This window comes from Dromaius novaehollandiae, chromosome 2 (genome assembly GCF_036370855.1).
Source record: "Dromaius novaehollandiae isolate bDroNov1 chromosome 2, bDroNov1.hap1, whole genome shotgun sequence".
NCBI classification, from domain to species: domain Eukaryota; kingdom Metazoa; phylum Chordata; class Aves; order Casuariiformes; family Dromaiidae; genus Dromaius; species Dromaius novaehollandiae.
This window is the reverse complement of record NC_088099.1, coordinates 100,230,632-100,257,338: the sequence shown is the minus strand read 5'-3', so window position 1 is coordinate 100,257,338 and position 26,707 is coordinate 100,230,632. Positions and strand designations below refer to the sequence as shown.

Below are 26,707 nucleotides of genomic sequence, written 5' to 3'. Positions count from 1 at the left end.
TTCCCCATGGCTCCCCTGAGACTTCAGCTCTCCCCTGCGGTTCATTTGCACGTGGTGACTATCCTGTGTCTCTCCTGCTAGGCCTGTTGTTTTCCCTCCTTCTCTGACCTCTCCTTTCCCTGGGTGCTCTGTCAGCAGTAAACTACACCGGAGCCTGCGTGCTCTCAAAAACAAAGGAAAAGAAAGTGCTCTTGGTCAGTTCCCTCTGTGCCAGACCAGCCCTCTGCCTGGGAGGGAGTGAGGAAGGCTGTAGCTAGGAAGGTCTACTGCAGCCTCCCTCGCGTCCCAGCAGCATACAAAATGACCCAACTGCGTGGTGGGCTTCCATGCAGCTCCCTCTTCCAGCCGAGCCTGTCAACTCCTTGCCAGCTGAAAGGGGAAGAGAGCTGCCTCGGAGTTACGTGCTTGCCACGCTGCAGTCTCCCCCACTGTTCCTCCCCGCTCTCAGCTGGCTGAAAGTTGGAGATGGCAGAGATCTGCTCTCTTCTCCGTTTGGTGATGGAACAGATTCTCCTCCCCTCCTGGTACGCTGGCTGTAACTGCACCCTCGGTAATGGGTAACGCGCAGTTTGGATGTGCCGTTGACAGAGTGGTTGGTTACGTTGTATGGTGGGTTGTTATTTCCTTCTGGTCATGACTTCTTAAAAAAATAACGAGCTATAGGTAAGTTGGGTGGCATTTCAAGGCACAAGGTGGAATACAGTGCCAAATCCACACCTCAGCTCTAAAGAACTGGGAGTGAAAAAGGAGGTGAAATCGGAAGGACCGTGTCTGTGTATAAAAAGAGGCTATGTACGGTTAGTTGCCTGCTGAGATAAACCCTGTGTTGGCTTGTGCTGTCACAGGTAATATTATGTCATGTAGTTATAAATAGATAAACCAGTTAAGAGGAAGGCACTTTCAGGGCACCTGGTGCCTCACATCTCTATGCTGAGCTAGATGTGCTGTCTTTACTACGACAAATCCCAGAGGATGTGCAAGTCTCTAGATACCTCTTTCCTGCAATACACAGGAAAATTTGATAATTGCAGTTAGCTTCTTTCTCTTCCTCCCCTTTCCCTTGCTCCCTCTAATATATGTAGCAGAGCTTTACTTTCAAACCTGGGAATGGAATTCCTTTAAAAGAAATAATTAAAAGAAATAGTCCTGGTGGATCAAGAAATATAAATGAAAAGTGTTTTAAGCAGCGTAAGTGTGTGTTTTCATTAATCCATCTGGCAGTGACTAGTTTTGAGCTTTAGAAAAAAATTGCTTAGCAACCAGTATTGAGTGAGTGAGCCAAAGCAAGTGAAACGTGCCGATAGTACCCACTACATTTCTGAGCTTTTGGATTTAGTCTTCTGCTTTCTAAGGAAGAGTACTCTCTTTTCTGAGAGCCATGTGTACCAAGGAAATAGATGTTAGAAAATTTGTTTAGCCACTTTTGCTTGTACTTGATGATGGTAGAGGATTTGCTTTTGAAACATATTAGTTATGAGAAGCAATAGTCTTTAATTTTGTGTGTGTGTGTAAAAAAAGTATTTCTAAAGTTACTTGACTTTCACATGCAATTCAGTTGTTGGTCATGTTATTAATGTGTTATAGAGGATGCCAAATAACTCTTAATATCTTAGGAAGTGTTGGAGGACAGCTGCCTTTATTATGCTGCTGTCACTGTCGTTTTGCTTGGAAAAATTGAAAATACAAACCGCAGCACTGCCAACATCTATTTTCTGTCTAGCCTGCGAATTCACCAAGTAGGCGTATGACTTAGTCCAGGTAACATGCATTCACTCTGCTCCGTCGCTGTTGATGGGAGGGGGAAGGGGCCCTCACGCTGTGTTAGTGACACGGATTTCCACGCCGCCTTTCCCGCGGGAGGAGCGCGGCGGGCGGCGGGGCCCGGGGGCGCGGCGGGCGGCCCTGGCGCGGGCGCTGTCCGCCGGCGGCGGTGCTGAACGGCGCCCCGCGGCCCGGCTCGCTGCAGTCGCTCCTGCTCCGCCGTGGGTGGGAATTGCATTGCTCTCCCTGTTTTGTCTCTCTGTCAGGGGTGCGTGTGCACAAGGGCATGTGTATTCATTCCCCTAAGCCGGGGGACGGTGGCAGAAAGGAAGCAATGCCGTTTCCTCTACCCATTGATGCAGTCAAGAGTGAAGTGATGCTTGGGGCACAGGAAATAACCTCTTCCTTACACGCTTTCCATTTAATGCATTCCATATCTACAGCTGCTGCTCAACCACTGCTTACAGAGCTGCTTTCCTACAGCTGCCACAAGTCATGTTGCATTCCCCAGTCATTGTCTTGTTTCAGGACACGGTCAGGGTTGAGATGCAGCATGCAGCTGCTTTGCTGTATTGGAACTTAAAATCCATTTTTATTAATGAAACATAAGCAGATGCTGTGAATATTACCCTTCTCCACTCTTAATTACAACCACTGGTTAAGAACTAGCAGGTTTTTATCTACTTCAGCTGTAAGTTGTAATTATACCATTACTGCTGTTATCTGTATTGTTGAACAACTGAGAGATTGCATACACAGAGTTAATTATACAATTTGGGTATAGCGTAAATTTGGTCTGGACTGAAAAAAACGATTTAAAATGATTAACAAGGCAACTTCCACCTGCCTTTTTCTTTAGATTATATTAATTGTTTATTTTTCACACTTTGTTTACTTTTCTAAAATATCCTTGTTCATTATGTTTGTTTCTAAATATTGATCAATTAACTCACAATTGTTATCTAGCATGAGTTAATAAATGCTGTTCAGTTAGTAGAACCCAGTATCTATTTTTGCTGGCCTTTCCCAACTGATTAAAATACAAAGCTGTTCTCCAAACTCAGGGTTGTTCTTCCTACTGCTATACATATGCAAATCCTATTAATCTGAGTTATGTGCTCATATCAAGAGGATAATGTTTCCCAAAGGATTTAAATTACCTATTCCACCAAAATTAATGTAGCTGCGTAACATCATAAAGCTAAAGACAGATATGATTTTTTTTTGCATATTTGACACTGAATCAGTCCACATACAGAAATTAACTTTTTAATGTTCTGAAAGACTTCCTCCAGGGCCACACTACAGGAGTCTCATACTACAGTGCTCTCTGGCTTTTGGTTGATCTTTTTTAGTTCTCTTCCCCCCCCCCCCTTTTTTTTTTAGGGTTACCAATCTGGCATCACTCCATCTCTTAGCATCCATCTTTGGAAAATTAAAAAGTGTGCAAACTTTTAGTGCACATTTTCTCAAAAGAGTTTAAAATTGCTTTTCTAATTTTCTTGTTTAGGCATCCAAAAACTAATCCTGATTTTGCTTCTGAAAATTTGGGCCTCCATCTGTGACAACTGTCTGATAGCATAATCTGTCTCCTGGTACTCTGCCATCCTAGAAGTTCTTATGTATTTACAGGTTTTGACCAATTTATGTGCCACTGTTTGCAAAATATTTTACTTTTAAAATGGCAATGCATGGTAGGTGGCTTTCAAGCTTGATAGGTTAGCAGAGATGTTAACTGATAAGACACTGCTTAGTAACTCTCACTAAATGACCCAAGATGAGTGTTTCTTCTGCCTACCCCTTTATATGGAGTGCATAGACTGCATGGAATATCTATGTTGCAATTGCACTGATTTTGTTAGAGAAGGGGGGACTACTATGTTGAGTTGATCAGATCAGGATCTCTCTTTTCCCTTCTTCTGTCAGTCACTATTACAGGCTTCTGTGTATGGATAGATACTCTTACTCTTTCCTAGCTGAGAAAGCATAAGCCTTATATTGCAGTCATTTGCAAAGTTGCTTCTAGCAGAGTGATGGCTTCTGGCTCCGCTTAACAAGACACAGTCATCTCAGCTGCCATTGTGTCTTCCTGAGATGGTTCAGGGAGTTCACCAAATGTCATTCTTTGTTTGAACAAAGTTGGTTTTCTGCTTAAAATTTAATCTGGGAATGAAGACTAGCAGAGAAATAAAAGCCAGGGCTTTGGAGAAGGTATAAGGACAGAATGACTACAGTGGCTGCACATGGGCCAGCAAAGAGGGGGTATTTCTTCAGAAGGAATATATTTAGCTGCTGTGCTGTGAAATGGGGGGGGGGGGGGCGAATTGGGTGTTAAATGATTAAAAAAAAAAAAAAAAGGGACTCAAAAGCATGGGCCAGTGGTGCAACTGAACTGAAGACTGTGGCCTGAGCGATGCAAGTGCTGGGCTCTGAAAGAGGGGAGAGTGGTACCAGCAGGACTGATTGGAGAGGGGTTTTGCAGACTGTGCAAGCTATGGAGTGTGGCTGTCTGGGTCAGCCCTGAAGCACAGCACAGATGTACTTAAGTCACTTGGCAGTCTCATCTAAGTGGCTGGATCCTCAAGTGATATAAATCGTTTGTTGACTTCAGCTAGGGATCTGAGCCAAACTGTAGAAATATACATCTCTGCTTCCCTTAGATGATGAAAGATCTGTTTTATCTCTTTGTATGGAGCCACATGTTCTCCTGGAATGTGTTCTGGGAGAGCAAAGCTGAGAGGGAAAGGACTGAGTGGCTCTGTAAATAATAATGTAGAGGTATAAAAAATGTGCACAATTTTGCCATGTTTAGGGAAGAAACAGCTTGATTTCTAAAGAGACAGGTGAACTGAGTACCGTTTACTGTTCTTAAGCAGTGGTGATTAACTCACATTATGGGGGGGGGGGGGGAGGGGAACAGCAGCCTGAGTAAATGCTGCTGCAAGCAGAATTAATTCTCAGAGCGTAAAGAAGGATGAGGGTCCTGGCAGAAACTGCTGAATGGCTGAGACAAATGTTAGTGAGCTGGGAAATGGTCATAGTCGGCTGTTTCTGTGACGCAGGGGCTGGTGGGGGAAAGCCAGGACACAGAAAACCTGAAAGAGTGACCATTGGCTTTGTACACAGGAACTTCCCCAGTCTGAACTGGACACAGAGTTGAAACCAAAAGGTTCTTCCATTTTCTCTGTGCTGTCACTGTCCACAGTCTACTCAAGTCATACTGCTTTTCACAGTTTGTGATAAGCTGCTGTATTGTTATTATTTGTATTGCTTTATTCATTCCATCACAGAGCATTACAGCTGTGCTGAACACTTTTCAGAGGGTAAAATGATGTATGATTTTGCTTTCCAATGGGAAGATAATGTCATGTCTTAGGCTCATACATGTTGATTTATATAGAAGGATGAAAAGTTTTTCTGCTATGATCAAGGAGCAGGTTTCAGTGATTATTTGACTTGTGCACTTTATATCGTCACTGTGTAAAATAAGCAATAAGATTTATAGAGCTCACTGAGGTGGGTAAATTCTAAAAATATGAAAATAAAGTTAAATGACTTCACTGGATTTTCCACAGGAAATCTCCATTCCATCCATTTTTATTTTTTTCTAAAACCCATCATTTGATTTGAAAACCTGGTTTGAAGTTTCTGAACTTGCCCCTGGCCATCCTTGCGTATGATTTAGTACATTAACCCAATTAATCATCTCCTTATTTATTTTAAATGTTATTACATTTTGGACTTGTTTTTTCATTCCTATTTTTCCAACATGTTTGTGTATATCAATAATAAAATATTCAGCATGGTTTCTTGATTAAAATAAATAATCCCTAAAATGATGTAAGAATTTACACTACTTCGGATTTATGGAGTTAATAAATTAGAAATGATATTTAAGCAGTAATCTGAGGGGCATAATTGTATTTTTTTTAAATGCTTTTAAAAATATGGTGGCTTTAAGGTTTAAGGTAGAAAAGCTTGGACTCATGAGAACTGGGGAGAAATATGCAGTAGTAGGCTTTCTAATGTGTGTGGGAGGTTTTATTTCTTTCTGGAGAAAGAGTAGTAAAAATGGGTGCTTGGAAAAATTTCACCTATTCTCTGCTCTAATCAGTCCTTCAGATTATTGTCATGGAGATCCTCTTGTATTTATGAACCCAAATCACCAATTTTGGCAAAGAATTGCTTAATACCTATAAAAAAGGGCCTGAACACTTGGCCTGTTTCGCCATCAGGCTTTCATTACCAAAACTTGCATCAGCACTTTGCCTAAATTGAATTGTGACCATTAATCTTACTGCTGCTTCGTTTGGAGTATAGCTAAAGATCAGGTTTGCACCCATCACTTGTTCTGCACCTGCATTTCAAACCTGGGAGAAAGACAGTACAGTGATGAAAATAGATCTCTAAATCAAACACATATCGTGTGGCTATTTAAGATAATAGGCCCCTTCCAGGGCTAAGTGACGTTGCTGAAAATGCCTCTGTATCAACAGTGTATACATCATGTAAATGTTCTGTTTTGAGGGGAGAGATCTTAACAGAATCTGAGATTTTAACTCTTTTGTTTGGCTTTGTAGACCTTTGGCTTAATAATGCCCCCCTAAGTTTCTTAAATGAGTGCCACATGGGAAAAGTTAGTTTAAAGGTTCTTGAAGTCATGTAAAGAGGAGAAATGCCCATGCTATCATCAAAGCAGGAATTATTAATGCAGGCTTTACTTAACGAATAGAATTGGGGACAATTTGAAGGGAAAGGCATAATTAATCAAAATCTTGGAATTAGCAAGAGGGAAAACTACACTAAATTTACTTCTCAGAATGCTGAATATGTTATTGGAAATGGCTAAGAAAAGCTTTAATATTTGATCCGTCCCTGTAGCACTACACCTGAGTGTCACCTTTCTGTGTCAGGGGAGCAGCTAATACCCACGCAGGCAATGATCCTGTCATTGCTATAGAACAATGGTGAGAGAAGAAAGTAAGGTACGTATTTGCTTATGGATCAGGCTATGCAGACCTGATGTCTTTTACAGCTGACTGGATTACATGTGATTTTAAGGCTGCTGTAGTGCTTTCTTGGTAACCTCCTTCTTCATGAAAACTGACGTGGCAAAATTTGCCTGAATGAAAAGTTATCTACCTTTATATTTGCCTTTTGATTGATGAACTTGTTGGGTTAACGTAGTCAAGTTTATTCCTGAAAGTGTAGGGATTGCAAAATCCTTTTGTTTTCTTGTTTCATTGGAAACCAGGATTATTTTTCTTGGAATTAAGGCTTTAAGGAAACCACATTTTCCAAAATTTCAGATAAAATTGTCAGAACTGGCAACAGTGTGCATTAGCTGTAAAATTTGGTAAAAAGAAAGGGCCTAATTCTCCATAACAGCTGCAATTAGCCTTAATACTTAATTACTCTGAGTCAACTAATTGGTTTCATTGGGACTACTCACAGTGATACTCACAGCTAGGCATATAAGTAACTGCCTTCAGAATCAGTCTTAAAGCTTGTAAGTTTTTGCAGTATGACTGAAAGTCATTGATGCAGAAAGCATATCCTGGGCTCTCTGCTATCAGATTGTATAAAATTTCTGTGCAAATGAAGTTCTGCCATTAGCAGTTGTTTCTTATGCTTAGAATTTAGACCATAGAATTATTGTAGAATATTACACTTAAGTAGCAAAACAACTTGTCTGCATTCATGCTTTCTTGATGAGTAAAATTCATCGCATTGTATCTCTTTTGGATAAGGTGTGCCAGTACTCAAAAAAGTGTCAGTTATAACACTTTAATTAAATCGTTTAATGTGTTTTACATGGTAATACAATTTGTTAATGTAGTTAACTAAGAATATTTTCTTTATTCGGAATACTTATAGGCTACAATTAGTTGCAGCTGATAATTTGTAATCATGCAATTCTGTTATTTCATTTTAAATGCATTGGTTGTCTTGTTTTATACTGATAGGCTGAGGCTAAAGCTGGACCTGCAGTACATGGCTGCCTTCCCAGGGTTTCATTAAGAAATGAATGTTACTGAACATTTGAAAGGAGATTATAAGTGCCTTTACTGCAGACTGTGTAAATGGCATTGTAATAATTTTCATTTCTTGAAATTACAATTTAATCTATCAGAAACAGAGGGAAGATAGTGTGTGAAGAAGAACTTTATTGAGTAGCAAATACAGCAAGAGAGTTGGGAAACAAAGTTGAAATCTGAACTGACTTTGAGCAATTTCCTGTATTTATTCTGCACTCCAGACTGTGGTTTTGTTCTGGTTTTGAAGTACATAAGATATGGGAAGTATATGACAAGTGTGCTTGCATGCTGATATACTGTATGGACACATGCCTTTTTAACTATGATGGATAACCACTGCAGCACATATTTCAGTTAATCAGAGAATCCTTGCTATGCATAATTTATAGTGCAATATGATTTTTTACGATTAGAGCTTACAGTGCTTGGACAGACAGACATCTGGTTAATAGTTTATGAGCGAATTAAATGCTTGATACATTATTAAAATGGAAGAAAAATTTATCATGGCTAAATCTAATTCTTTGCTAGCGTGTTGGAAATAGTTATTTTATAATCATACACATTACACGTGCTACAATAGAAGCTGAGAATTAATATTTTAGATAATGCTGTAATGGAACATAGAAGAAAAAGTGTTACATTGAAATTGAACAGTATAAATTGCATATTTTAAGTCCTACAAGCTGTACTAGATGCTTTTAACACACCTTGAATTTGGGATGAATTAGGATATTTGGTAATTGTACTGCTTACTCCTTTGTATGCGCTGCCTGGCTATGCTGTCCCTGCTAGGTTGTGAGTTACCACATCCACAGTCTCCTTGCGCAGGGCTGATGGGAACATACGGCTTTAAATGATCACCCTCTGCTCTTAGGGCCGCTGATGAAGAGCCATATAATGTGCAAGGTCCTTCCATGTACCCAGTTAGGGACCTAATTCCACAGAGCGGTAGCTTCTACGCTCTGCTTTGTGAGTCCTCCTTGGCTCCACGCTGGCAAAGACAGTTTATTGAAAATACTGAGGTGGAGAGTTAAGAATACACCGAATTCAGCTGGTAATGAGTAGTCATTGTTTATGTTTGAAACAATTTGGCATGCCCACCCAATCATGAACAGTTTAATTTTGTCTTACCACCCTGTTTGTTCATCAGTGCGTTCCTTATGGCTCACGTTACACATCAGGGCTCTTTTTAGATTTCACTAATGTGATGACTGTTTTCTGAACAGCTTTAAAAGTTTGTTTCAGAAGTATCACAATCATTTACTGGGTGTAATAGCCATAAATAAGCAGAAAGCAATTGATCGTATTCATTTTCTCTGGCTGCAAGCATGGTAGGATCTTGGAGCATTCCAAAGCTAATAAAAATAAAGTGGGGTTGAATAATAACCTGTAAACTAATAGCCTATGACTAAGAGACAAAACCAAACCAATAATGGTTGATTTTAACTTAGTCTTTGCTCAAGGCTCAGAGGAACAAACCATTCTGTGACATGAATTTGGTAAAATTATTATTTGAAGTAATTATAGGAACAAATTAATTTTTAAGTGATGTTTATTTATTTATTTTTTTTTTAAAAGATAGGTATCACCAAATAGCCTCAGGGTCTAACTCTGAAAGCTTTTTCTCAGGCAAGTAGTGCAGTAGTGCATGTTACAGCTACATCAGTGTTAAGGAGAACTAAGGGGAGAGTGGCAAAAATGTTTGGTCAGGAAATATTATACAAATGGAATATAGCTTTTACTTAACATGCTTTATGACATAATAACAGGAGGACAGGTGAAAGAGTCATTAAGGCAATGTATGGCATGTCATCAAAAAATGGCAGGGCTTACTAAACTTAGCTGCTGTCACTTAATGCTGCCCTAGACAACAGTAACCTGTTCATAGCAGGTGCTCACCTAAGTGTTTCTATATATACATGCAGATATGTGTCAGCAGCTTTAGGAGTACGCAGGGACCATCTGTTACCACAGTGAGTTTAAAAGGCTTAAAGTGGGCAGCAGAGGGGTCACTTTTTGAAAGATACGTCCTTGTTCTTTCAATTATCTAAGTCAGTCACAGGTAGCCGTGTCAGGAGCAGTGTTACAGGTTCTTTCATTGTCATTGTTTCAGGTTATGTTTCTCTGTGTTGCTTTTTTTGGTGACACTTACTGATATTTCTAGCCAGCTGCAATTTAAGGTATTCCTCCTGTTGAGAGGAAGCAAAATATAGGACCTGCTTGCTTATTTTTCAGAGATGTATCTTGCTTTTGAACTCCTTGCTTCCCTCTGTCCACTAAAATAAAATATCGTATCAGCCATATCAGTGTGGTGAATAAGGGAAGGGACTTTTTAAAGGGCCCTCCCTTATTCACCACACTGATATGGCTGATACGATATTTTACCTTAGTCAAAGCTTTTGTCTTAGTCATTAAAACTCATAAAAGAAGGAAAAAGATGATGATAGGCAAGGGATAGAAGGATATGCTGAGTAAGTGGACTTGGTAACAGTGTGAGCCATAGTAGAATCTGGGGTTGTTTTAGCAAAGCATATCATTCAAAACATCCTAGATCCCATACAGCTTTTTGTTACAGCATTGGAACGCATTTGGTCTTGTTCACTTGTGTGAAACTAGTGGTTTGTGTGTACAAGAGAGCTTTAGTGTACCATAGCCAGTAGTTTTCATGCAACTTGTCCTATTGAACGGTTTGTTGTAGGTGGTTTGCCTTTGGGAACCAAGTGTTTTACCTCCTTTAGAGCTTTATGTTGAATTTAAGGCACAGGTTTAAAGTGCATTAAGTAAGGAAATGTTGTCTGGATCTCAAAGAAGGCGTTCTTGCTAGCTTAGATTAACTTCCATGTTTTCATTTAGTTGGTGTTGCCTTCTTAGAAAGAAATCTAGGACTGTAAATAAGGGCTCCCCTCATCTGTTTGTTTTACTGGGGGTGGGGGGAAGGGGTATTGTTATTATTGCTGTGGTTTACAATGTAATCCCTTCACTGTTGGATCCTTTGATGAATGCAAGGCCATCTTTTCTGTGCCATTGTCTGTGTGGTAAGGGGATGTCCTCTGTAAAGGACTCCTCCCTTCCGCAGCCTGCATCCCAGTCATCTTCCTTTTAAGAGTGGAGAACTAGCAGTTGCTTGTAATAGAGTGTCTCTGCACTGGTCTTCATATTGGCTAAAGAAGTGGCTGTAAAAGCCAATAAAGGTTCTCTTTTTTGAACCTTGTCTACTGACTCAACAAGACCCTGAAACCATTCAGGCCTTAGAACAAGTAATTAAGCATACATCTTGTGCAAAGAAACTTCTGATGACATTGCAATATCTTGTCACTGCACTTACATGATTTGCCCTGGGAGGGTTATGGTGATGTGTTCATCACAATGTGCAAATCACCTTGGAAACTTTTTTAGTAGCTTCAAAATTATGTAAAAAGAAAATCTTTGTAAAGCTGTTCAGGCTTCTTTCTCCTCCCTTTCCCCTCGGGCAAGGGGCACAAAATATGAGCAATTAAGTTTCCTTTTAATGCAATTTTAGACTAGTTCAGAGTGTCTTGAGAACAAAAGTAAAACAGTCAGAAAAATACATCTGACTGATTTCCTGTTGAAATTTCATTTAAAGCTTGCATATATCCAAAGACCCTTTTATATAATATGTTTTTAGTCCCCAGCGGATAGAAAATAGTTGTCTGAAGCTCTGGGTACTTTTTGGGCTTTATCAGAATGAATCTCCCAAACAACCTTTAAAGGGTTGCAGGGTAATTAAGGTTCAGTAGAACAACAGTAACTAGATGACACTTTAATTAGTGTCTCTGTAGGGTAGAATTGCTGCATCATATTTGAAATGCTCTTTGAGGAAGATAATGAAATGTATCTTACAGGAGCTTTAGTGTGATGATCAGTGCGGTTAGTATTTAAATTTACTGCAAAGTGAGCTTCTATTACACAGATAAAAGTCTGATAGATCACCATTGGGGCATCCTCCTTCAAATAAATAAATACGTTTTCTATTACAGTTCTGTAATTAACAATGGAAAAGGAAAGAAATGCTGTCTCACAATGGCAGTGAGTTCCCTAGCCATCTCCTGCTTTGTTTTGTTATGACTTTGAAAGGACCCAATTCAGGAAAGCACTGATGCATTTAGGTTCATCATTAACAGACTTAAGTATGTTCCTGAATCCATCTCTAAGTTGCAAATGGAAATCTACTGTGTAGAGGTCATCATCTTCTCAGCACCTTCTTTATTTGTATTTGTTTCAGAAAACAGAGAGTACGCCAGTATCGGTCCCAAATAAAAGTGTCGGCCTGATGGGATCAGATTAATTTCTGAATCCAAATGAAGTTCTTTTCTTTTATTCCCGTTAGGACTTTTGCATTGTCTCAGAAGACACAGTACAGGCTCCAAGGTGTTAGAATACCTCTTCATAACTATTGACAGCTCTGAAAAGTATCATGTTCATGATCAGGCTATGCCTGTGCACAGAAGAGTGCAAGAAAGATGCTAGAGAGAAAGGGTGAAACCTCACTGCATCAGCTCAGAAGAAGTAATGGTTCTGCTGCTCTCACTCAGAACCTTTCCTAAGAGCCTCGTGTTTTCCCTGCTCGCACGCTCATTTTCAATTGGGCCAAAGGAAGCATTTATATTTTTTTAAGGTGAAGAGGGAATGCCTGCATCAGTAAGTGGTGAAAAGTGGTGAAAATTAAATGCAATCAGAGAAAATTATATTGTAGAAAAAAATGCCAAAGAAGCTGTTGTTACTCAGGGTTTTCAAATGGGCTGCTGGGGAGGGGAGTTGATGCTGTTTGAATGATATTTCTCATTCTAAAAAGTTGCTATTTTTTATGTTCAGATGGTTATCAAAAGCCATTCATTCACTAGAGACATTTCTGCAGCTGCCTGATTCTGCATTGCCTCCAAACCAAGATAGTTCTGTGGGGGCTCTGCGTTGGCTAGACTAGCCCCTTGGAAGCCAGGGCCGCAGGTGTGTGTGTCTACTGTGCACCCTGATTATGTAGCTGAGATGTGCCTCGGGCACACACCCAGATTTAGGATCTCAGGAGTGTTCACTGGCTCCCTAATGACAGCACACTGTTAATGTTTGCACAGCCTCTCTCACCCCACTGGAGCTGCTGCCCCGCACAAAGCCTCAGCACGTCACCGTAGCTGGACAGGCCTACAGTTGCTGGACTTCTTGTGATTTCTGCCCAAATAAAATTTCTCTTTGGGGAAAGAATCCAAGTCTGCTAAACATTTGCCAGGGATTTCCAGATATAAAGCAACCCGGTCAGAGCAGTAGCCTAAGCCTGCCTGTGGACATCTGTAAGCCTGTGTACCTTTGTGTACATGCAGAGACCATCTCCACAGAGCATTCATGGCCAATCATCTGACACATCCCAGATGTATCTCTAGGAAAAACGGTATCCCAGGGGAAGCTATCTCCCTGCATCTGGCTTTACTGCTGTCCTCAGAACACCTTCTGAAGAGTAATTTATGGCTGACCTCCCAGTGGCTGCACCAGAAGGAGTCTTTTCCAGACTAGTATACATTGGCGTATCAGCATCCTGATGCAACAGCACAGGAGAACATCTTCTCTTTGCTGTGTTTCTTATCCCATCGGTGCTAGCAAATTGGTATTAATAGACTATATTGAAATATTAGTAGATACCGCCAAGTTAGGCTGAAGTTCTGTTAATTAATATAGAGGAACCGATGCACTGAAGTGGCCCAGCAGTTTATTAGGTCGGAGCTTTTGTCCTGTGCAGTGTCCAAAAGACAGACAATTCAGGGGTATATAACTGTTATCATTTTATTTTATTTTTTTAAAATCATTTGAGAAAACATTGCCCCTTCTCAATGGAAGGTCAGAACTAATTTACTACGATGAACATAGACTGTTTACAGAAGTCATGGAAACAGTTTTATTGTGGTCATTGGGAGTGCAGGATGATTCTTTCAGTGTTGATTCATATCCTTAAAACGCTGGGTCTTCTGCATGTGAGCAAGGGAGCAAGAGATGTAGATAAAGTTGGTGAGTCCATTTCACTGGAGGATTTGAGAGCCTGGAAGTCTAAACCTGCGTGGAAGTGTGAACAGGGTTTGCATTCTCCTAAACGGGATTGTGGCAGTAGTGATAGTTTCTCTGTTTTCACTCGTTCTGTATTTTTCAAAAGAATGCAACCAGCATACCCATGTGACATCAAAAAGTGACCTCCCAGCAGGAATCATATTTGAAATAATTGCAAAGCTAGTGAATTGTTCTCCTGATAGATGGTCTTTCGCCCCAGGTTGGGCTTGCCACCTTCTACTGGGAAACTGTTCTGGCTCTTACTGTGGCAGAGAGCTTGCTTTGGTGTGTGGCTTGGTTTGAAAATCCTACAAAAGAGCCCATTCTACTCCCTAATGCAACATTGTTCTCTTTACTGGGTGCCTAGCTTTTGAGCTGCATGTAGATTTATTGATTGCATGCTTTTACTTAAGCATGCTTGCATCTTTGGGTTTTTGATATGGCTGCTTTTTTTTCTGTTTGGCAGAGACTGAAAGATAAACAGCAGTAAGTTGGACAGTCGTGGCTTGCTCATATCCACTTCTTGGCTGTTCGTTGCCATGGGTCTGACCTAGGGTGGCTACTGGGATGGGGATTTTGGGGTAGAGGAACTTGGAGGGATGGGGGAAGAATCTAAGCCGAATGGTTATGTCTCTGAAGTATGTGATGACAAACCCAAGCTGTGAAATACAGAACGTATTCTGTCTTAAACTTCTGCACCGTTCAAACCACACTTTCAAAGATTTTAGGCCCCAAACATTGATGAACTTCGAAAACTATATTTATTGTGAAAATGAATGAATGAATAAATAAATAAGTGGAGGTCAGGTTTCCAACAGGTTTTCTTTGAAGTGCTAATGATTGACGGAGGATGCACTATCTGGCAGTTAACTGCCTGAAGTAGCATGGGGCTTATTGCCAAAATCTGAAATGCCAAGAAATGCAGAAGTCAATGTTGTCAAAATACTCTACACTCCTGAAAAAGATAAGGGGGAAACTAAAAATGCCAAACTTTGCCTTTCTATTCAGGAATACTTTTTTCACAGGCAGAGAGACAGTGTTGTGATGGCAAGGCTAAAGTGATATTCCATCTAAAGAAGTATGACAGATTCTACACTTAAGTAATTACTGGTAAATAAGAAATTATAAACTTATTTTTATTCTCTTTTTTTCTTATCTGCTATCTTTAAAGGTTTAATGTGCTGGTGCTGTAGCTCCTGTGGTGTTTATAGAATGTATTATCTTCTAGATACCCCGTACAGTAACTAAAAGGAAGAAAATCAGTCATTATCTTCAGATTTGTAATTGACAGTTGGCTTGCTTTAATGCAACATGAATATTTTAAAAATGGTTTTCAAGCGAGGGGGAGGGAAGGAGAGAAAAATGACACCTGTAACCTAGAGCTGAGAATATACACTGAAGGCTTTTTGTTTGCTTCACTGTTGTATTCAAAAAAAAAAAAAAAAGAGGAATTTTTACATTGCTGCTGCATAGACTGGTTTGTTACATGAGTCACTGCAAAACTGGTAATTATCAGTTCTAAATTTTATGCTGAGTCTGAAGGTGATGACGATTTTGAGTAGCAGCTACCTGCATGAGTAGTGTGCAAGTATTATTTCAGTGGGACTACTCATGTGAGAAGAAGGGATTGAAGAACTGAACTCCAACTTGCACCCAAACTCTGATATCCTGCCACTGGGGTGTTCTGGAAGGCGTGAGGGAGAGGCCCTGAGCAGTGTGCTTCCCAGAGCAGGAGGCCACAGTTTCATCTCTTTGCTTCATGGGGTGGGAGGAACTGGTTTCTCTGTGCACTCAGTGCAGACCCTGCTCTGCAGTGTCCTCCTGCTAGGATTTGTCTCCAGCAAGAGTAGTTGTCTAGCTCAAGGAGTGTTGAGGTCACTGAAGTGTCACAGCACTGGCCGTGCTCCGCTTATGTGTCAGGGAAGAAATCTGCCCTTCAGGGTTTCTGTGCTGTGATGCCATTCTGTGCTGATGATGATGTGCAGCTATCCCCTGGAGACACCAAAATATTTGTTCTGCAGTATTTGTGTAAATCACCAGTCCTTCTGTTCTGGTTTACATCTGTGCAAATGAGAAGGAACTCCTCTGAGCTAAGCTAGTGTAAAACCAGTGAGAATGAGATGTAAATTGTATAAGCACTGTTGTTAATTAAAACTATTTAGGTTTTTTCCCTCCCTCTACCTTGCTAGTCTGTAGGGGAGATTTGTTAGTGGGTGAGACTTTCTTTAGACCTTGCTGGGCTTTCACTGAGTAATCCAAATAGAGGATAACTATGGATCTGCTGTGTTTGCAGCTGAAGGAAAATGAAGGTCACACATTTTGCAGCCTGGTGTAAATACTGACCAATGCATATCAGAAAACACTGAGGCTCCTCTGAGCCCCACAGACATTGGCATCAGCAGGATCTTGCTCTAGCTTTCTTCTAAATGCGGTTCTTAAGTAGTCTCAGGTGAGCTGTTTCTCCTCTCAGTGAGCAGAATGACTGAAAAACCTGTAAGTAACTTTTATGAACATCATTTCCATTCTCTGGATTGCATTTGAACACATAGTTCCTGGCCATGTCCTGTGCCATTCTCTCTGCTTGCTAGTTCGCAGTTTAGTGCGTATGTAGTTTCATGTCGCTGCACTACCTTGAAACTCCTTTGCCTGGAGGCTAAAGCATGAACCTGAGGCTATGCAGACTCCAATCATGACCACTCAGGTGCTGCTGTGATGAAAGAGGTGAGTGCAATAAGTGGGTCAGAAGAATGCATTGGTTCTTCTTACCACAGAAATCAGTGATCTTCAAGGGAAGCCCCAGTGTGCATACATTGATTTAGGTTTTGATGATTTAGCCAAGGATGATCTGAAGTAAGGAGTAAAAAATGGAGTTTCAAATCAGCTGTAGCTCACCCTCTCTCAACCAGTAGGGTTGTCAATGAAGACAGCTGCCTTTATCCACATTTTAGCAGCCTTGTGAAAGAACCATGAGCATTTGCTCTAAGGAACAGCTTAAAAAAACCTGAGGGTAGGGGATATGCCAAGCACAGTTGTAGGAAAGTGGATGTTGGCTTGGTTTTGTTTGTTTTTGTCTGGAAATGATGGTTCAGCTAAAGCAAAAACATTGTGTTTCTTCCTATACCTCTGCCTTGGCTATCTGTGTAAGGTATCACACAATCCATCCTTGTGCTTTGTAAATCTCGTGCTTTTCTTTAGCTGCAGCTTCATATGGTATCATATGGTATCTGATGTTGGATTCCACTCCAGTGCTAGAGAAAAGCTCAACCAGACAAAGGAAACACAGAAAGAATCTCTTAAAACTGTGATTTTAATCTGTTGTTTGACAGTACAAGTATAGAATGAGTATGTGCAAACGGATACTTGTTCATGCATTTGCCCCCCCGCAAACTATGACCCTAACCCCAGCCTTGAAATGCCTTCTTCTAACCTTCATTGTAGCTCTTAAGAGGGACAGTGTCATTGAGACAATTCTTGCCGTATGCCCTGAGTTTGTCAGGGTTTCTTCTGCTGTGCCCTTGCTAGACAGGCTCTGCTTGCAGCTCTCTGCAGTTCAATATGTTTCAGCCTTGCATCACTGCTGGAGTTTGAATTATCTGTGTGAAGTGTGTGGAGACTTCTCCCTTTTTGTTGTGGTTTTTTGCTTGTTTGCTTTTCATCTTAGAACAATGTAAACATGAACTTTCAGGGAATACTGTTTCTTTTTGAGATGCTGGAAAACAATACTAAAGCCAGGAACCTTCTATACCATAATTCTGACTGTGCAGAACTGCTCAGCCCTGGGTTTTTCTACAATGGAAGAAAGCATCATTTTTGGAGACCTGATCAGAAGGGGAAACCTCCTTCTCTCTGTTACAAAACCCTCTTTTTATAAGAAGAAACACTTTTCTTTCCTAAGTTACCAAATGCAAACAACTTAGGTACTCCCATCTGTTGTAGGTGTAGCAAATCCAGTATTAAAGAATACCCATGTGGCCATTCACTCAAATAATGAATTAGTCATATACTTAATGTAATTGAATGTTTGTGGTAATGTGTATATCTGATAATTGGTACTGACAGTAAACTCTGAAAATACCGACCTGAATATCTCCTGACAAAACTTTCCATGTGGCAAAACAGTTGTAAATTTGCCTGTAGTCATTTACAATTTGATGTGATGTCCTAGTATGGCTTCCTGAAATGTAGTGCTTTTTTAGGAGCCAGTCATCTGAAGAAAACACAGATGTGTCTCTTGCAAAATGAAATTTGGGTGCTTTAAGTATATTTATATTTCACTGATGTTTATATTTTTCATGCTTGTTGGACCTCTAAGGATATCTTTTGATTCCTAACCCCCTTTTTCCTTAATCTAAAAGAATATAGGCGGTTCCTCCCACACTTTCCTCCTTTCAGGTGATTTTTAGAGTTCAGTCTTCATGGTAACTCAGCCTTCAGCAAACCTTCAGGTAGGCTGCTGGCTGATAGAGGGGAAGGGGGATATAGTTCTCCTATTAAGATAGCTGATAAAGTGAATATTCCTTAGGCATCTTGTGTCCCTCATCTCAAATCTCACTCTACCTTCTAAGTCACTGGTGGGGCTACATCTAGATCTGGTTTATAGTTGTGAATTTCCAACAGACATGCTATTTCCTGCCCATTCCATAAATGAGGGTGAGTTTACTCTTGCTATGTTTTTTATATGTATTTATATTTCAGAGTTTTTGCAGGTGAGCCATATGTACCATGCTTGCTCCCCTTGGCCCAGTTCTCACTGACGTTTGGGAAGAGACTGAGTGGGGCTTTTTGGTCTGAGTAGCTTTGCTGTTCTTTCCCCATTGTCCTTTTTGGTCTCCAGTTGCTGGGTATTGATGAATGTAGTAGTGCATTTTACACCTTTTCTGTACAGCAACTGATCAAATTTTCTAGGGGCATCCTTGTTTTGTTGTTGGAAATCTCAAAAAGAAAACCAAACCCAACCCTTTCAATTCTATTTCTTTTAATGTGGAAGTTCAAATAAAGAGGACTCCTGCTGATTACAGCTTAATTTCCTTACAGATTTTTTTAATATTTGCCCTATTATTTTAATTACTACAAATCAGTTGTGCTTCATTTATACTTGAGTCCCTTCGTATCAAATCAAATCCGCTCTTCCTATAAGGATACATTTAAATCCATTCCTTTTTTCTTATAAGAATATATTTTAAACATATTTCATACACCATGCTGGAAAATTTAACTTAACTGGATAGGGTTTAACCAAAACTTTCTTTCCTGATCAACCCAAGGAGGTTGGTTTGCTTTTTCAAAAATTTTGAAGTGCTCGAACTTGCATTACTAACCCTTTTCTTTCATTCTAAGGAAGAACTCATCTTTCATAATACAGTAGGCCCCCCCAAATATAATTTCAATACATTTCCAAGAATAAGTAGCAGCCTTTGAGCAGGATTTAATAGGACATATTATTGACAGAAGATTTGATCTGATTTGTAAGGTGTTCAAGTTTTTTTCATTTTTTTTAATTGCACAAATTTAGATTAGCACTATGTGCATTAATGTGGTATCTGCCAGGAAAGAGGTCCTGGGAAAAAAAGATGTCCCCACGTATTAAAGAAGACACCAAAGGCAACTCTTCAAGAAGCTTTTTTTCAGTGTATTTGTTTCTCATACAGTTGCTGGCCGTATAAGCAGAAATCTGGATACAAAAGTAAAAACATTTTTTTTTTTTATGGATAAATGTGGATAAAGTAGTGTTGCAGATATCTAAGGAAAGATGCAGCAATAGAAGCTGAAAAATAACACCAGGGCTGCCTCTATGGTCTGTGCAGAGGTCACAGTTTCCCAAATGGATCCTTGCATTTCTTCCTGCAGACTTCCCACCTTTGTGCAGAGAAGCTCTTTAATCTCCTGTCAAAGTGGCAGGGGTTTTGCGCTTTGGGAAAGTACTTGATCAAAGAAGTTTATTTGGACAGTTAAGGCTATTAAATCTCTTCAGTTCACTTGTGTTTTGCAGGCCTTGAGCTGCTCCTGGATTCATGAGAAGAACGCGCTTTGCAGTTTAATGTTATCAGTTTCTGGGCTTAAGCTCTCTCTTTTCCCTCTGCAGACTCTGTCTGACTTTCAGATATTTTGAAAGCTTTCTGGTGATGGAAGTGGCTGTTCTTGCGGTATCTTTTTTCATTATGGTGTTACACAAGAACTTTGCTACACTCCATCACTGGGCCTGAGACATCTGCCACAGCTGTAGTTACACACCAGTGAGTGAGTAATAACCCCGTGCACTTTCAGCTGCCATGAAAGGCTCTATGTTTGCTAACTTTAAAAATGATTTTCCATACTTCCAGAAGATTAATTTCTGTGAAGATGGTTTACCCCTAGTGCTTCTAAATCTGGGATAATAGTACTTTGCTCTTTCACAGCTTGATTAAACTTTTAATGAAAATTTTAGAACTGTGCGACCTTTCATTACTATATGGAGTAAAAACCAAGAATAGGCAAAATAGGATGAGACTTTAATGAAAACCTTTGACTTAGAATGTCATTTGGCTGAAAATGAAAGCTGTTTGTGGTTTAAGATCCACTCAAACCGAAAGCTCATATTTGATATTTGAAAGAGGGCGACTGTTCTGGAACAGAGCCTTTCCGAATGTGGAAAGGGGGAAGTTTCAGAAGCACTATTTGCTTTCTGCAGTTAAACACCATTTACTGTTAAACACCATTTACTGTTTCATGCTTGAAAACCTGGGAGTTACACTAATATATATAGTTTCATGGCAGTTTAAGCTCATCTGTGTGCAAACTACTATAATTGTCCCATCCCCAGCCATGTCCATCTGTTTCCTCACTTCAACCAGAACTAGCACTTGTCCAGAAAGAAAAATCTAGTAAAAGAACAGGCCCTCCCCCCACACCATGACAAAAAAAATTGAGCTTTCAGCCAGATCGACTGCCTGGACCAGCTCTCCACACAGCCATGATGGCCAGTTCAAGGGAGGGGACAGGTATATACAGCTATGGGAGAACAAGCCCATATTGGCTTGGGTTTCAATTGTTTTAAGTTACTGTGGAACCACACTTAAACCCACAGCAAAAGCCGTGAAGACAAGCCAGGACTTCCTTATTGACTCTTCATGGTGTTAGTCCTTTGCTGTTAATGTACATTCATATTGTAGGAAAAAGAGACAAGATTTTGGCTTTTGGGATGGGGGTGATGTTGGATATTTAAATGAATTTATCTGACCATAATATACATTTACACTGATGCAACTAAAGTCAGAATCAGGCCCAGGATATATAAAGACAAGGTAGAAAATTATCTGCTTCCTCCTTTTGTTGTCACCAGAACTATTTGGAAATTTTTATTACTGTAATTAAACTAGATCATTTACAGGCACTTCTTCGCTTTGTCTGACAGAATCAGAGGTAGAAGCTGTATTAAGAATGTGTGGTGGTTTGAATATGTTGCAAAAACATTGTTTTTTTGTTGTTGTTATTGTTGGTTTTTTCCAGCTGTGTGTACGTGATTACCTGATGAGAATTGGGCAGTATGAGTGAAATGTATCCTTTGTGCAATGCAATTGTTTTCAAGAGCATTATGCTAAAAGGATGCAATTTGAATACTCTCTGCTGAGGTAGACAAGCCTAAAGTAAAAATGGACCCTTAGGAAGAAAGACTTGCGAGTCCTATCTTTACCATTCTATATGCAGTAATATAGCATCCTAGAAGAAAATTAAGGGTTTATGTGACAAATGTTAAGCCAAAGAGCAGCGCTGTGTAACTTGCACTACTAAATGTAGCCCCTGTAAATTATTGCAGATCAATGTCTTGCGTATGTAATAGTAGAAATAGTACTGGTTGGAAATACTTGCTGTATCTTGTGGGGTTTACTCAGTGTATCTCCATCTTGTACTCTGCCAAATCTCAAACCTACCTGAAGGCCTTCTGTTTAGCTAAGCCTGTCTTTAAGGATGGACTTTGCGATTGGATGAAGGACACTAGTAAACAGTTGTTGCAGTGTGGAAGCAGAAGAGGGATTCTGAAGTGTGTCAATCATTTCTTAATGTAATTCCTTGAGGAATAACGCAGTGCTTCTTAATTTCCTCACATAGGTTATTGCCTTCTCCCCTTATATCGCCGTGATTTCTTGGGTATGATGTCTTGCATATTGTTAAACAGGTGAGGGAAGAAGGCAAATGCTGTTGTACCCTCTCCCTTCCTACCATTCGTGAAGAAGGATTAACAACACTAGGAGGACTGCTCATACATCTTATTTCAACGACTTGTCAGCTTGCTTCTGTGCATCAACAAAGAATCACTAAAACGCAGGACTAGGAAGGGCTTCAAAGAGGTCATCATGTCCAACTCCCTGCTCCTGTAGCTTGGCTCAGGGTTGACCTATATCTTCTCTGCCTGGTGAGAAGCTTTGAGTTCTTCTATGCTTCAGAAGTGCTGCTAGCAGCATTATGTACCAGAGGCATTACACTGGAAAAAGGTGTATGGTTTCCTTTGTATGCATTTGTTTAGCAAAACATGTCCAAAAGCCAGAATCATATGGTGGGACACTGTTACTGCTGTGAAAACATTGGTTCCCAAACTGAAATAAGCAGCACTTGTCTGAACAGCTTTTATACTGGGACAACCATATCCTCACGTAGGGAATTCTGCTGCTTTTAACTATTAGTCCTAGTTAAAGCAGGAAAACTCTAAAGTATAGATAGACAAGCCTTTAAGCTCATATTTAAGTATTTTAGTGGACTGAGACCCAAGAAGTGGTCTTGCAGCAGTCCCCACTTCAGGTAGTTATGTGGGTTGTTGCCTATAAGAGCAGCTTGGTTAGTGATTTCAGTTGCATGAGATCCCAGTCAACTATCCCAACAACTCTTCGGCCCAAATACAAGTTAAAACAACAAATGTGAACAGGAAATTCTGAAAATCAGCTATCAAGGCATTCATTTTTTTCATGTTCTTGCTAAACCATCACTTCCGTATGTTTTACAGTATCCATCCAACCTTAATTTTGGCTCCTGGGTATTATTTATTGTAGCAATGTGCTGTTGAATGTATAACATTATTTTTTTTTATACTGCTTAAGGGGTGGATTTTCAAAACTCCTGTTTTTCAATGGCGGTCATGACACTGCCATACAAGACTTTTATTGACTTCAGTGCTATCAGCTGGGTCAATGATTAGTGCTTTAGAAAAATCCTCAAAAGAAGGGTTAATAGGGACTATTCCTCGATATGTCAGAATTCTAAGGTTAGGCTTATGGGGTTTTTTTTTCCTTTTTATTAGGGCTTTTTGTGTGTAGTTTGCCATATAGATAAATCAGATTTTTATTCATATATGTTTGGACTCATGTAATTAGAAGAGTGACTTGATGTTGTTTAGAAAATGTGCTGCAGACGTGCTGTTGGGAATAGGAATAATTGGAACTGAAGAGGAGCTAGATTCTTTGGAGCAAGTTGTGTCTTTTCTCCCAGTATTTTAGAGACTGTTTCTATGGTCATCGTTCTTATGCTTCAGGTCAAGGTACCTTCTGAAGGCAGGTCACTTCCCTAAGTCCTATTCCCTTGCCTGCACAATGATTTAGGCTGTACCTGCTCTTGAAGTGTAGTCCTACAGCAGCCCCTCTAATTAAAATGAAACTGGTGGGCAGTTTACTCCTGAGATACTAATCTACTGAAGTCATACAGCAGCCTGAAAACTGCTTCACTGAAAAAGAAATCAGTAGTCCCTGGGGTTAAGGACTCTGCCTTTCTAACAATGAGTGCAAGATCAATACTCTGATGTTAACATCACTTTATTTCAGCTGCTCAACAAAAATCTCTGTTACAGTAAACACCATCAAAAAGTTAAAATGGCAAATCCCAGTTTCCATTCACTCAATATACTATAGAAAATTGTGTAGTATAAACCTTTCTAACACATCTTTTAATAATTATTAGCAATGCAGATATTACTGACCTTTTTCAAGCTTTAAGAAATTGACGAAAATGGTTTGGTATTCTGATCTTTTGCAGATGAATCAGCACAGAGAACTTAGTGCTTCAGCACTTAAACGGTGTCATGGGGCTTTTGCAACTGTTGCTGTTTGGAGACTGAGCAGAAGACAAAAGCATGTGTTTGTGTGTGTTTTGTGCCATCCTGCAATGCTGTGTATCGCTTCCTCCCCTTCTCTATTGAGGGCAAGAAAGGAAAGGATAAGAAACACTCATTCTGTTTGCTGTAGACCAGTGTCCCTAAACTCAGTTTGCCCAGGTATTGGCAGTAATGGGAGTAATGGCCCCTGACTCCACATACACGAAGCTGTATTCTGCTGTTCTGGAGGTGCTGGAGTAGTCCTGTGAAGTAGCCAGTTCTCTACGTGATATGCATTAGAACTGCAGCTATGAACCAGTTCCCTCTCTTCCTTCCCCATCCTCTATCTCATTCTTTCTCTGGTCATGTCTCTTCCTTCCTGCATTTGCACAGATAGGTTCTGACACAGGTTTGCCAACATTTGAAAATGATAAAAATAGACTTGGAAGGAGATTAGGTCACAAAGCCAGGTTTTGAAGTTAGTGTTGCAAATATCTGATTGCATGTTCTTCATAGCTTGTATGTGCAAATGTTAGTCTTGCACTGTTCTGTATGTTGCATGTTGTTAAATGTGTCTTTCAGCGCTGTAGTTAAACAACTATGAAGGGATTATGGGAGACTTTTTAGTTCTTACTGGGAAAGAGGGTACAGTAATGTAAAAATAGGAACCACTGCCACCTCAGTCTCTAAACTTCACCATGACTTTTGAGATTTGAGCAGCAAGTAAGAGAACAGGAAGGCTAAAGGTTACTGTGTTCCAATGACAATCTTAAGCTAAGGGAAAAATCCCTGGAAAGAATAAGTTGTTCATTGAAATGAATGGTAATTCACATTTACTCAAGAGGAAGACCATCCTCCATGTACTGAAAGTCTTATCTTGCTAGCCTGCTTTGAAGCATATCGCAAAACATGTACAATAGCTTTCAAGTAAAATCTGCAGTGCCAACTAATGACTGAAAGCAAATGACTCTTTAGTGTTTTATTTAAATATTTGCGTATTTGTTTCTGGAATTGGAGAAATCCTGAGTTAAGCAGTGTAAGAACTGAAAATTGTTTTACTCAGGACTGTCCAACCAGAAGTGACATTGTCTATTTGTCAGGAGCTGGAGGCCTCTTGCTAAGGAATCTTTTTAATTTGGAGCTGGCAATGGTCACTGTTATATTTGATAGATATGTGCTGCTTCTGAAGACTGCATAGTGTGCTTTTATGGAATATTCTGTAGATATTGATGCACAAGGGATTATGACCTACTTGTGCTGTGCTCTAAGGAAGTTACCTTCACCATCTGTGTGTTGAAACTCAAGGTCTTTGGTTCAAATGCTTTGTTAATGCATAGAGAGCAAGTCGCTACCACATCAGTACAGGTTTAGGCATGCAGTATTCCCTGATAACTATCTTTTCCTATTGCAAATATGAGATCCAAGTCCTTCATGCCACTCCTCCCCTTAAATGTAACAACTGCTGCTGTCTTCTGGAACCACATAAACAGACAATCCTCATCTGCTCATATCCGTTTTCCCCTCTCACCACTTGATATGGCGATAGAGCACGGTGTCCAATCTCAGGAATCTTGTACAACGAGCCAAAAGGATCTTCAAAGGGAGACCTACACTAGGCTGTTAATCTCTCTGAGTTACAGTTGAGCACCTGTAGGCTTGTCAAGTGCATGAATATTGGCCAATGGATAGAAAGAGGTATAGAAGTAGGTTTCAGGGTACACACACCTCCTGAATATACATAGCAGCCCCTCCTACTAGTTCATTCACTAGTTGTTACTGCGTAGCTACCTTGACCCTGGCAACAGACCCCTTCCCCCCCCCCCCCCCCCCACCGCCAAAAAAACCCCATTCCATCTGGTTTGAACTAAGGCCCCTTCTTGCCATTCTCCTAGGCATGGGTAGGAACTGTGATGTCCTGCACTCACACCTCCCACGGGTGGAGGAGTGGAGGCGCCCTCCTTTCAGCCACTGCTTCGAATGGGGGCAGATGACCTGGCCTCATGCTCCAGCTACTTTGGTGCATCTTTCAGCCCCTGCCGATTAAAGTACTGACCTCTCTGTCACTTGGAGAAGGAGAAGAGCCCTTAATTTGCTCATCTTGGTCTCAGATAGGAGAAAAGACATGATATCACCACAGACAAATCTTAGGTATTTGCTGAAAGTTGGGAAAGGGCTATCTTGTCCCTAAAATGGAAGCTAAGGAGCTTAGATGTTGGTTCCATGCGTTTACTTCTCTTTCCTTGTTTTACCCCAAAAATATCAAAAAGGAGGCAGTAAGACTTGTCATAAAAGGAGAGTTTAAAACACTTCCCTGCAATGTTTTACAGTGCCCCTGCAGGGCTTAGTTATCAGTTATTAAAACTGACTGCAAGTTATCAGCTTTAAAAATTTCCTGCACATTTGGTTCCTTATGATGGCAATGAGAACTTTTCATGAGCATTTCTGCAGTGCTTTGATATCAGGTGGAAGGGCTTTTTTCATTTACACATGTAAAGGATCCATATTTTTTATAATGTTATTAGAAATGTTTTTTCTTAATTAGATTTGTCTCATAACAAAGACTTCTGAACACTAAAAAGTGCTAAGAAGTGAGATGTAATGATGCAGAAGGCAGGAAATCATAGGGCTGCTGCTGGCTGTCACTCATATGATTTTGTGTGACTTAAAATTGAAGAGAATGTATATCAAGTGGCATGAGTGAGTCACCAGAATGGGGATGACTCAAGTTGTTGCTATGAATTCTGTGAGGAATGTTAAATGATGGGCTCCCACAGCGACAGTGCTGCGAGTCTCTGGGTGACAG

The 26,707-nt window shown here is 40.2% G+C and overlaps 1 protein-coding gene across 4 annotated transcripts in view; it reads left to right on the top strand.

The window, feature by feature from the left end:
- The window catches only part of PHACTR1 (phosphatase and actin regulator 1), a 316,301-nt gene that overhangs the window by 16,097 nt on the left and 273,497 nt on the right, over nucleotides 1-26,707 (top strand). The gene's annotated exons all lie outside the window — the stretch shown is intronic.